Here is a 10,246-nt window from a genome sequence, read left to right as displayed (position 1 = left end):
ATTTTCAATTGTTTGAGAGGGTTGCTACAGGTTTTAATTGGCCCAAAAAGTATTGGCCAGTACTCCTTCAGAGTGTTCTCACCGGTAAAGCACAAGGAACGTATGCATCTTTGCCTCAGGATCAATCTGAGAATTATGATGTAGTTAAGAGCTTGATTCTTAAGGCTATGAGCTTGTTCCTGAATCCTATAGAGTAAAATTTAGGACAACTTATAAGAAAGATAAGCAATCCCATGTTGAGTATGCAAAAATCAAAGAAGATCTGTTAGAGCAGTGGTTAAATTCTAAGAATGTAAATTCTGATTTTGATCAATTTAAGCAGATGATTTTGCTGGAGGACTTCAAAAGGTGTATTAATAAAGATGTAAGCCTATATCTTGATGAGAAAAGAATAGATAATTTGTCTGATGCTGCAGTTTTAGCTGATGAATATGTTCTCACTCACAAGAGATATTCTAAAGAAAAAAGGAAAGCTGAGAGTAAGTACGTTGCCTCTACTCAGAGTACAGATAAAAGGAAAGAGAATAAAGATGATGTTTCTCAGGAAGTAAATACCAGCTCTACCTCTAGATTTCAGAAAAGTAAATGTACTTATTGTAGTAAGCTTGGTCATACTACGGAGAAATGTTTCAGGAGACTGCGTGATGTGAACAAAAAGGAGTCTTTAAGTATTCAGTCAATTGGTCTAGTGTCCACCCTTGAAAGTTCCCAGAATTCTTTAACTGAGTTAACTGAACCTGCTTTGAGGGGTAAATTAAATTCTCATGATGAAGCTCCTCTTTTGAGCAGTAACGTGGGTGACACTCTCAAGAGTTCATGTGCTAATTTCCTGTCTGATGGTTTTGTCAGTCCCCTGGACAGTAATGACAGGAAATCAGTTAAAATATATCGTGATACAGGTGTTTGCCAATCCCTTATGCTGACCAGTGTTCTCGGCTCTAATGTTAATTCCTCTGATGAAACTGTAACCTTACAAGGTGTAGGGAATAATTTCTTCTCTGTCCCTCTGTGCAGAGTGAATTTAGAGTCTGGTTTTCTTAATGGTTCCGTTATGGTTGGGTTGGTTGAGACACTCCCAATGGCAGGTGTAACTTTCTTACTTGGAAATGATATTGGTGGAAGTCAAGTGTGTCCAGCTCCTCAGTTGTCTAGTGAACAAGTGACTGCGGCCCAGGATTGTGATATCCCTGAGGTGTTCTCTGCATGTGCTGTCACTAGGGCTAAGTCTAAAGTTACTGGTGACTTAGAGGATAATGATGATGATTATGTTATCCTAGCTGACACTTTTCTTGCTAATTTGGACCACTCACCAAATGAGGCAGTATCCCGTAGTGTTGATAATTTGTCTCGTCAAGAGTTGGTTGAGTTGCAGGTTGCTGACCCTGAGTAGAAAGGTCTAGCTAACTCTGCTCGCAGTGAGGAAGAGTCAGCTGGTGCTTCTACTTGTTATTATATAAAGTCAGGAGTACTTATGAGAAAGTGGAGACCCCCAACATCATCAGCCGACTGTGAATGGGAGGTTGTACATCAAGTTGTCATCCTTCGTGTTTGTAGGCAGGATATCATTAGAGTGGCTCATGATTCCAGTTTGGCAGGACACCTTGGAGTGAGGAAGACTGTAGCACGCATTTTGAAACACTTCTACTGGCCAGGTATCTTTAGAGATGTTTCCCGGTATTGTAAGTCTTGTCACACCTGTCAAGTTGTGGGGAAGTGTAATCAGATCGAAAAGGTTGCACCTCTAGTTCCCATTCCTCCTTTTGAGGCGCCATTCACCCGTGTGTTGGTGGATATTGTGGGCCCTCTTCCTAACACTTCTTCAGGATTTTCTTATATGTTGACCCTGATTGATATGGCTACTCGTTATCCTGAAGCCATTCCACTTAGAAATATATCAGCAAAGAACGTGGTTAAGGAAATGCTAGGGTTCTTCACCAAGTTTGGTCTGCCCAAGGAGGTACAGTCAGACCGGGGAAGTAATTTCATGTCAAATGTTTTCAAGCAGTCTCTGAAAGAGTTGGGCATCACTCAGATCATTTCTTCAGCTTACCATCCCCAGACCCAAGGAGCGTTGGAGAGATATCATCATACACTCAAATCAATGCTCAGGAAATACTGTTTGAAACATCAGAAAGACTGGGATAAAGGTCTTCCATTCGTTGTATTTGCCGCAAGAGAATCTCCAAATGAATCATTGGGCTTCTCACCCTTTGAACTACTGTTTGGCCATGAAGTAAGAGGACCCCTTAAGCTACTCAAGGAATGCTGGCTGTCGGAGGAAGATGACGTCAACCTGCTGGAGTATGTGATGAAGTTCAAAGAACGGCTGTCCACTGCTTTACAGCTGGCGAGAGAGAATTTAGGAGCTGCTCAGGAGAAGATGAAGACTTGGTATGATAAGAAGTCCAGGTTACGCCACTTTCAGCCAGGAGATCAGGTTTTGATTCTGCTACCAGTGCATGGGCAACCTCTTCAAGCCAAGTTTAGTGGTCCTTATTTCATGGAGAAGAAACTCAGTGATGTCAACTATGTCATCGCCACACCAGATCGTAGAAAGAACAAGCAACTTTGTCACATCAACATGCTAAAGTTATATCACAGGCGGGACGAAAATAACCCAGTCTGCACTGTAGCTGTTCCATCCGAGTCTGCAAGTGAAGTTCTCCCATGCAGTATGAGTCTGAGTGATAGTTTAGGGAAGAATTCTGATATCATGAATGATCTCCAGACTAAGCTTTCTCATCTAGCTCCCGAGGAAAAGCAAGAGTTTTCGGTATTACTGCAGGAGTACCCGCAAGTGTTCCGTGCCACTCCAGGAAGAACCACTGTGTTGATGCATGATGTTGATGTTGGAGACGCAAAGCCAATTAAACTGCCTCATTACCGTGTGAACACAGTGAAAGTTCCTCTCATTCAGAAGGAGCTTGGCTACCTGTTGGACCACAAGATGATTGAGCCCTGTCAGAGCGAGTGGAGTTCTCCTGTCACTCTAGTCCCTAAGCCAGGTGGGTCACAGCGGCTTTACATCGACTACAGACGTGTTAATCAGATAACCAAAACAGACACTTACCCTCTCCCTCGCGTGGAAGATTGCATAGACAAGATCGGAAAGGCTAGGTACATCAGTAAGTTTGATTTGTTAAAGGGATACTGGCAAGTACCTATGACTGAACGTGCTAGGGAGATCTCATGTTTTGTAACACTAGGAAAGACTTTTGCATGTTCTGTAATGCCATATGGTATGAAGAATGCACCAGCCACATTTCAGAAGCTCATGAATGTTGTAACAGAGGGTTTGGCAGGGTGTGTTGTTTATATTGATGATGTATTAATCTTCAGTGACAACTGGAAAGATCACCTATGCCATGTCAGTAAATTTCTTGAGCGTTTGGTTCAGGCTAATCTTGTAGCTAATTTCACAAAGTGTGAGCTTGGTCAAGCTAAAGTTCAGTACCTTGGGTACGTAATTGGTGATGGACACGTTGCACCACCAGGAGCTAAGGTTCAGGTTATAAGTGATCTTCCCAGACCTAAAAGTAGGAAAGAGCTACAAAGATTTTTGGGAATGGCAGGTTATTACAGGAGATTTGTTCTTAACTTTTCAATTCTTGTATCACCACTTACAGACCTACTGAAAAAGAGGAGTTAAATTTGTCTGGACCGATAACTGTGAATCCTCTTTCAGTAAACTTAAAGCTATCCTATTAAGTCAGCCAGTGCTCGCTACTCCAAATTTTGCTAAGCCTTTTAAGATGGCTGTTGACGCAAGTGATACAGGAGCTGGGGCTGTTTTGCTGCAAGAGGATGATCAGGGTATTGAACACCCTGTATCTTATTACAGTAAGAAGTTCACTCCACCTCAAAAGAACTACTCAACTATTGAGAAAGAGCTTTTGGCCTTGATTTTGGGTTTACAGCATTTTTCATTTTATTTGTGTTCTGGTTTTGACCCCATAGTCATTTATACCGATCTTAACCCACTGAAATTTCTTAGTAAGTTAAAGATAAAAATCAGAGATTGACAAGATGGAGTCTACTTCTTCAGGAGTATTCATTAGACATACAACATGTCAAGGGGAAAGAAAATGTTACTGCAGATTGCTTATCTAGACTTTAGATAGATTGTTTTAGAGTAATAAGAAATTTCCTTTGTAAATTTCTTTTTCTTTGTGGGGAGGTGTTACATAGCCTATGATTTCATCATCCTTTGTATAATTCTAACGTACAGTATGCTGCTTGTTTGATCACGAATCGCCTCGTGGCTTCCATAGTGACCATGCTTGCGTGTTCTACCTCACTCCCTCCTTCTCCCCCTTATAGTTGAATAAGTCGTTCTTTCTGTTGTTCAGAGCAGGATGTCAACTCTTTGTCCCCTATGGCTTCATTTGCGTGTCCTTCTTACAAGTTGTATCAAGCTCTGCTGGCCCCAATATAATGAGCTCAGTCCCTGCATTAATTGCCACTTAGATCTACTCCTTATTTGGTTCACAGCTCTGTCCTCTCCTGTATAGTGTATTATTATTTTTGTGAGTGCTCAGGAAGTCTCCAGCCATCTAGCTGCTGTATAATTTGAGTATAAGTGTTGTTACCATTTTTCTTGTACTGTATGGCCTAAGGCGTTAATTCGTAGGCCTGGTAAGGCTTTTGTGATTCATGTAGAGTTTTTGATGTCAGCCATTATTAATAATATTTTGTGTCTGTAATAATATATCTTGCTTTAACTGAGCATTATCCGGTTTTCTCATTTTATCAAGGCTGACTTAGATAAATTTGTTCTTGCTAAATTCGTGTTAATAGAGGCTATTGCAGTTAACCATATATTTAACCTGTTTTTGCCATTACATTATCCTTATGAGTCCTGAATGTTTAGTTGTTAGTTTGAGCATTAAACTTTAACTTGTAATTTTACCTAAGTCTTTTGTTTTGAACCTGGAACTTTGCGGGACAGTAGTGATTTTAGTTCTCACTTGAAGTGTCCATTATCTCTCTCTGTTCCGTAACAATATATATATATATATATATATATATATATATATATATATATATATATATATATACACACACACACACACACACACAAAGGTAATTTGGAGAAGCTACAAGGCAATGCTTGCACCATGATCTGACCATCGAATGAACTCATCCCTAGGGTTAACTAATTTCTGTTAATTATTCGTAAATATGCAGCTTCTATAGATTTTCTCATTCTTTTGTTAGGATTTTTCTTGATAATTGTTGAGTTTTCTCGATCTGGAAGGTTATTGCATTTCTCTTTGTGCAATACAAGGGAGTTTGACGTTCTATGATGATTGATATCCCTCTCTGTTCTTCAGTTCTCATTTCTAGACCCCGTCAAGCTTCCCCTCTCTCTCTCTCTCTCTCTCTCTCTCTCTCTCTCTCTCTATATATATATATATATATATATATATATATATATATATATATATATATATATATGGTATCACATGCTTTGCATGTTATCCTGTAAATGACACTTTTATCATTCTTTCTCTCATTTTCTATAGTCTTAACCATCTCACATGTCCTTATACTTGATGAACAAGCAATATTTATTTTTCCTTGACTCAGGTATCTATCTATCATAGACACCATGCCTGGGTTTGAATTTGGGACAGAAATGTACCTTTCAGTCTTGCTCCTTGTCTTACTCTCATTATTCATCATGTGTGTTTTCGTACATGGGAGAAACAGGGTTCCGGGCCCCGCCAGGGTAAGAAACTTTAGGAGTGTTCTCCCGGGTACGTACTGCTTTGGAGGACATAACAGTCCAGACTAGAAATCGTTAGATCTCGTCTTTAACATGCAGCAGTTTTCATGTTTTTTCTCGACTATTTTTTTGTGCTGAATCCACATATGATGAGTGCCAAACTTAAAACTTTGAGCGTTTTTGTAAAAATGCAAAAATCCAAACTTACTGCCAGGAACCCTATGAAACACTGAGAATGAATCTAAATGGTTATTAAAGATGGAAATTATATTTTATATTTCTGTTGACAAAACAATCAGATAATATTGCTAGAAATATGGCAATAATTATTTATCTATACATGAAAAAAGTACACAAATATAGTAATGGTATCATATGACGGGTTATGAGTGCTCAGTTCTAGAAAGCAATTCAAGAAATTAATTCTGACAAAATATAATGTTTATAATATGTTCACACAATATTTATTTAGACTCATTGCCACTGTCATCAGCGCTGTCCATGTTCAGTTTGAACGGGCTTTGACAGCTTGCTTGACCCCTGCATTTGCAGAAGTCTGAACACGGAAGTGTAATTTTTGTGCATGGACAGTGTGTCGTTTTGCAGCCACAATTGACGAGATTAAGCACTTCATCTGGCGCAGCTAACTGTCCAGCAGAGCATATTTTGGTCGCAATTTTTGTCCATTCATTTCCCAGCCATGCTGCAGAGAGTCCAAGTCGGGCCGCGAAACCATGCCTGCTGATTTCCACAAAGCTGTTTGGAAATGGACTTGCTCACAATGTAACTTAAATGCATCTTGAGTAGGTTGAATGCTGCTCAACTTTGGTGGTATTTGTTGTTTACCAGCAAGTTTACTCTTGAAATTATTAGCACGCATGTGGCCTAGTGATATTTCTAGCTCCTGCCCATATAACATGCCATGAATTTCAAACAAGAGCTAGTGACGTCATCTGGTGATGGTGCAACATCACTTAGACGAAGCAAACCAGTGAACTTTTCAAGTGTTTTGAACATAGTTGCCTTGCCAATACCAGCAAATGAAGAGGTTGCATCACATCCAGTTAGGGCATGAGCTCCAAGAAGGGTATGGATGACTGCAGCATGTTTATTGACCACCTCATTGACACTGATGACAGTGTGCTTTCCAGAACATGACTCCATGGTTACCTCAACTGTAGTTGGCAAGCCGTTGGTTTGTGCATACAGGTGATGTGCAAGGATAAGTACATCAGTGTCATCAGACACATCTCGAACTGGTGAAAAGCCTGCAGAAGCTTCGTGAATCATGTGATATGCCATGATGACATCTGCCTCCTCATGTGTTGCTGCTGTCTGCTGTGGACCAACCTCAACTCATATTGCATGTGGATCAGGGCCAGTCACGATGATGCATCTTCCGTGTGGGACCTGGATGGAGCACAACTTTTTCACAATCATATGGATGACCTGTTCTTTGTTTGCAATTACATTCAACACAATGGCATGTTTGGGTAGGGCGATTCTTCTGTCAGCTTGAACACGGGACTCAATCCTTTCTGAGGTTCGACAGTATGACTTTGTACTCAGCTTATAGTATCTGTCAAACACCACGTGCAGGAATGATGCTGTCTCACTATATCACATGATTTTCGACACTGCAGTGCTGATGAATGCTGAAAGCTTTGCAGGTAATGCAGGTGTAATAAGATTTCATATTAGTTTCTGGCATTCTGCTCTGATGTTTTTAGCCAAACTTGAGATGACTCGTACGTTGCATTCATTCTCAGTGTCATCTACAATATGAAGTTGATTTGTTGCTTTACCCCGAAACACCAAGACTGATGCCTCACCAAGAGAGGACAAAATAATCAGTTCAGGATGCAATTTCTTCCTGATCGTCTTCAAGCAGGAACGCCTTGAGTGCTGTGTTTCCCCTAGCCCAATATACAAATTATACAGATCAACACTATTCCAAATGCATTCTTTGTTTGTGACAATTTGACCAAACTGTCTAGTGCACTGTCACCTGCATTAGAAGTGGACTTAGTTGGACTGTTAGTGAAAAATTTAGCAAGACAGTCTTTGTGGTAACGGGCGTTTGCTCCATGCAGATCGGTCAAAGCACAATTAACTCTGAATGTCACATCTTTTGCCCAGGCATCATTTCTTTCACTTGCTTGCCTTAGAATGGCATCTTTTGATGTGGTCTTTCCAACATCAGCAGCTCTCCAAACATATGCTTCTCTCCAACGACTTGGATTCTTTGCGGGGCGTTCTGCTGAGCATTTATGACAACAGTACAAACAGTCTTCAAGGAAGATAAACGCATGACTTCCTCTCAGTCTTTTACTACTTGTGCCATCAGCTGACTACAATTTACGTGTTTTTAGAAATTGCTTTATATGATGCTTTGAGCAGTAAGTGCTGATGCAGTTCTTGTGACAGGTGAATTGTGTAACACCTTCTGCAAGACTCACTCAAACCATCACCACGTTGACGACTCACATCATGCAGACTCTGGATTCTTGAAGACTGGATAAGCTTCGGCTTCTTGCTACCACATATTATGCAATCCAACACTGCAAGAAAGACAAAAACAAATACCAGTAACCTCTCAATTAACGCGAGTTTAAACAGCGCGTTTTCGTTTTAACACGATCAAATATTTAAGGGGATACAAGGGTTTCTCGACTTAACGCGACTATACACGTACGTGATGTTTTCAAATTAGACATGCGCGCCTTCGACAGTCCCGAGCTGATAGACCGTCTCGGGGACGGTTTAATTTATTTAGTTGAAATTTATATATATATATTTATATATATATATATATATATATATATATATATATATATATATATATATATATATATATATTGTATCTGTTTCATTATGGTAAATTAAGTCTTTACGTATCAGAACAGCAGAGCGAGGAGAGCAAGGGGGGGGGGAGCGGAGGGATGTGGGGGAGGGCTGGAGGTGGGGGAGTGGGGTGAGGAGGGACAGCAGCAGACGACGGGTGATGCGTAGATGAAGTGATGCTGTGTGTTGTTATTGTTTGTGGCCTACTTACCATAATGAAAATGTTGCTTTTACTGTATTTTTTCTATGACCTACTAATGCATGAATAATATTGAGGAACTTTCACTATGCCGTGAAAGAAGCAAACGAATGAAAATCCACGTAAAAAAATGAAAACAGTATCGTATGTATTTTTTGAAGTAAACAACGCATCGGCCCAACTAGGGCTGAAATGTTGTTTACTTCTGCCCAAATATACTGTATTTTTTTTTGTGTGTGGATTTTCTTTCAAATTAATATTGTTGCTTTTAAGTTTAGAGTAGCATAACTTCCCAAATGGGAAGACTTTCCCAGAGTCCAGGAACGTAACTCCCAGAATTACCATTGTTTCTAATGGGAAAATTATGTTTAAATAACGCGTTTTTAGATAAAGTGCCCTCTCCAGGAACATAACCCTCGCATTATTTGTGAAGTTACCTGTATTTACCAGCCTTATAATCAGAATTCAGTATTGAATGCAACTATAAATTATAGCATCTTCAGTTTTTTAAGATACAATAATGACCTATTTTGCAATAATAAGTAATAATGAAGTGTAATATTAAATTAATTCTACAGAACTCCATACAGATTTGTCAATCATTTTAAAGTAAAAGTTGAGAACCTCCTTTTAACGTAATCAAGATATTCGGATTTCGAGCGACCCAATTTCCAAGACTAATTTTGATTTTTTGCCCCTCTAATATGCATAAACATAATGACTGCCTAATTTGCATTTTCGAGCAATTTCTCTAAAGAGGTGTTTACATATAAAGTACGATGAACCATATGAAGGATGCGGAGTCTGGCTAACTTTATTACGCAAATGTTATATATATACCTGTAGTAAAATTTTAGGATAATTCTCTCCATTTATTTGCAGGCGACAATAGATCCAGTACTTGCCTTGAACAATCTCTTTTACTTTCTTAACACTATAGAGCCTCGGAGTCCCCAGGGGTGGGGACCATAAATGCTCCCACCTTCCGCCCCTCTCCCGGTGATGACTTGAGTTGCCTGGAAACACTGTCTGACTCACTTCTTCATTTCTGCAACATTCGCGGCCTTTCCTCCAATTTTCGCTCTGATGAGCACCACCTCTCCTCCTCTAAACCTCACTTTCTCTTTCTAACTGATACTCAGCTGTCTGAGGCAACTGACAGCAAACCCTTTTCTGTATCCTCCTACTTTCTCTATACTCATTTCAAAGCCAAAGGTGGCTGTTGCGTATATATACACAACGAGTTATCTTGATCTTGTGGTCCTGAACTCGATTCTTCTGAATTCTCTACACTCTGGTTTCGGCTTTCCTGTCATTCTCTGACTAAATATATTTGTGCTGTTTACTTATCCCTTAATTCTTCTATCAAAAATTCTTTGACCATCTTACTTCTACGATGGAACATATTCTATCCATTTCTCCTTTCTCTGAAATCTCCATTTTAGGATATTTCAATGTTCACCACCATCTTTGGC

Source organism: Coenobita brevimanus, chromosome 107 (assembly GCF_032717465.1).
Source record: "Coenobita brevimanus isolate Jiangsu-jjx chromosome 107, ASM3271746v2, whole genome shotgun sequence".
Classification (NCBI taxonomy): domain Eukaryota; kingdom Metazoa; phylum Arthropoda; class Malacostraca; order Decapoda; family Coenobitidae; genus Coenobita; species Coenobita brevimanus.
This window is presented reverse-complemented; position numbering follows the sequence as displayed.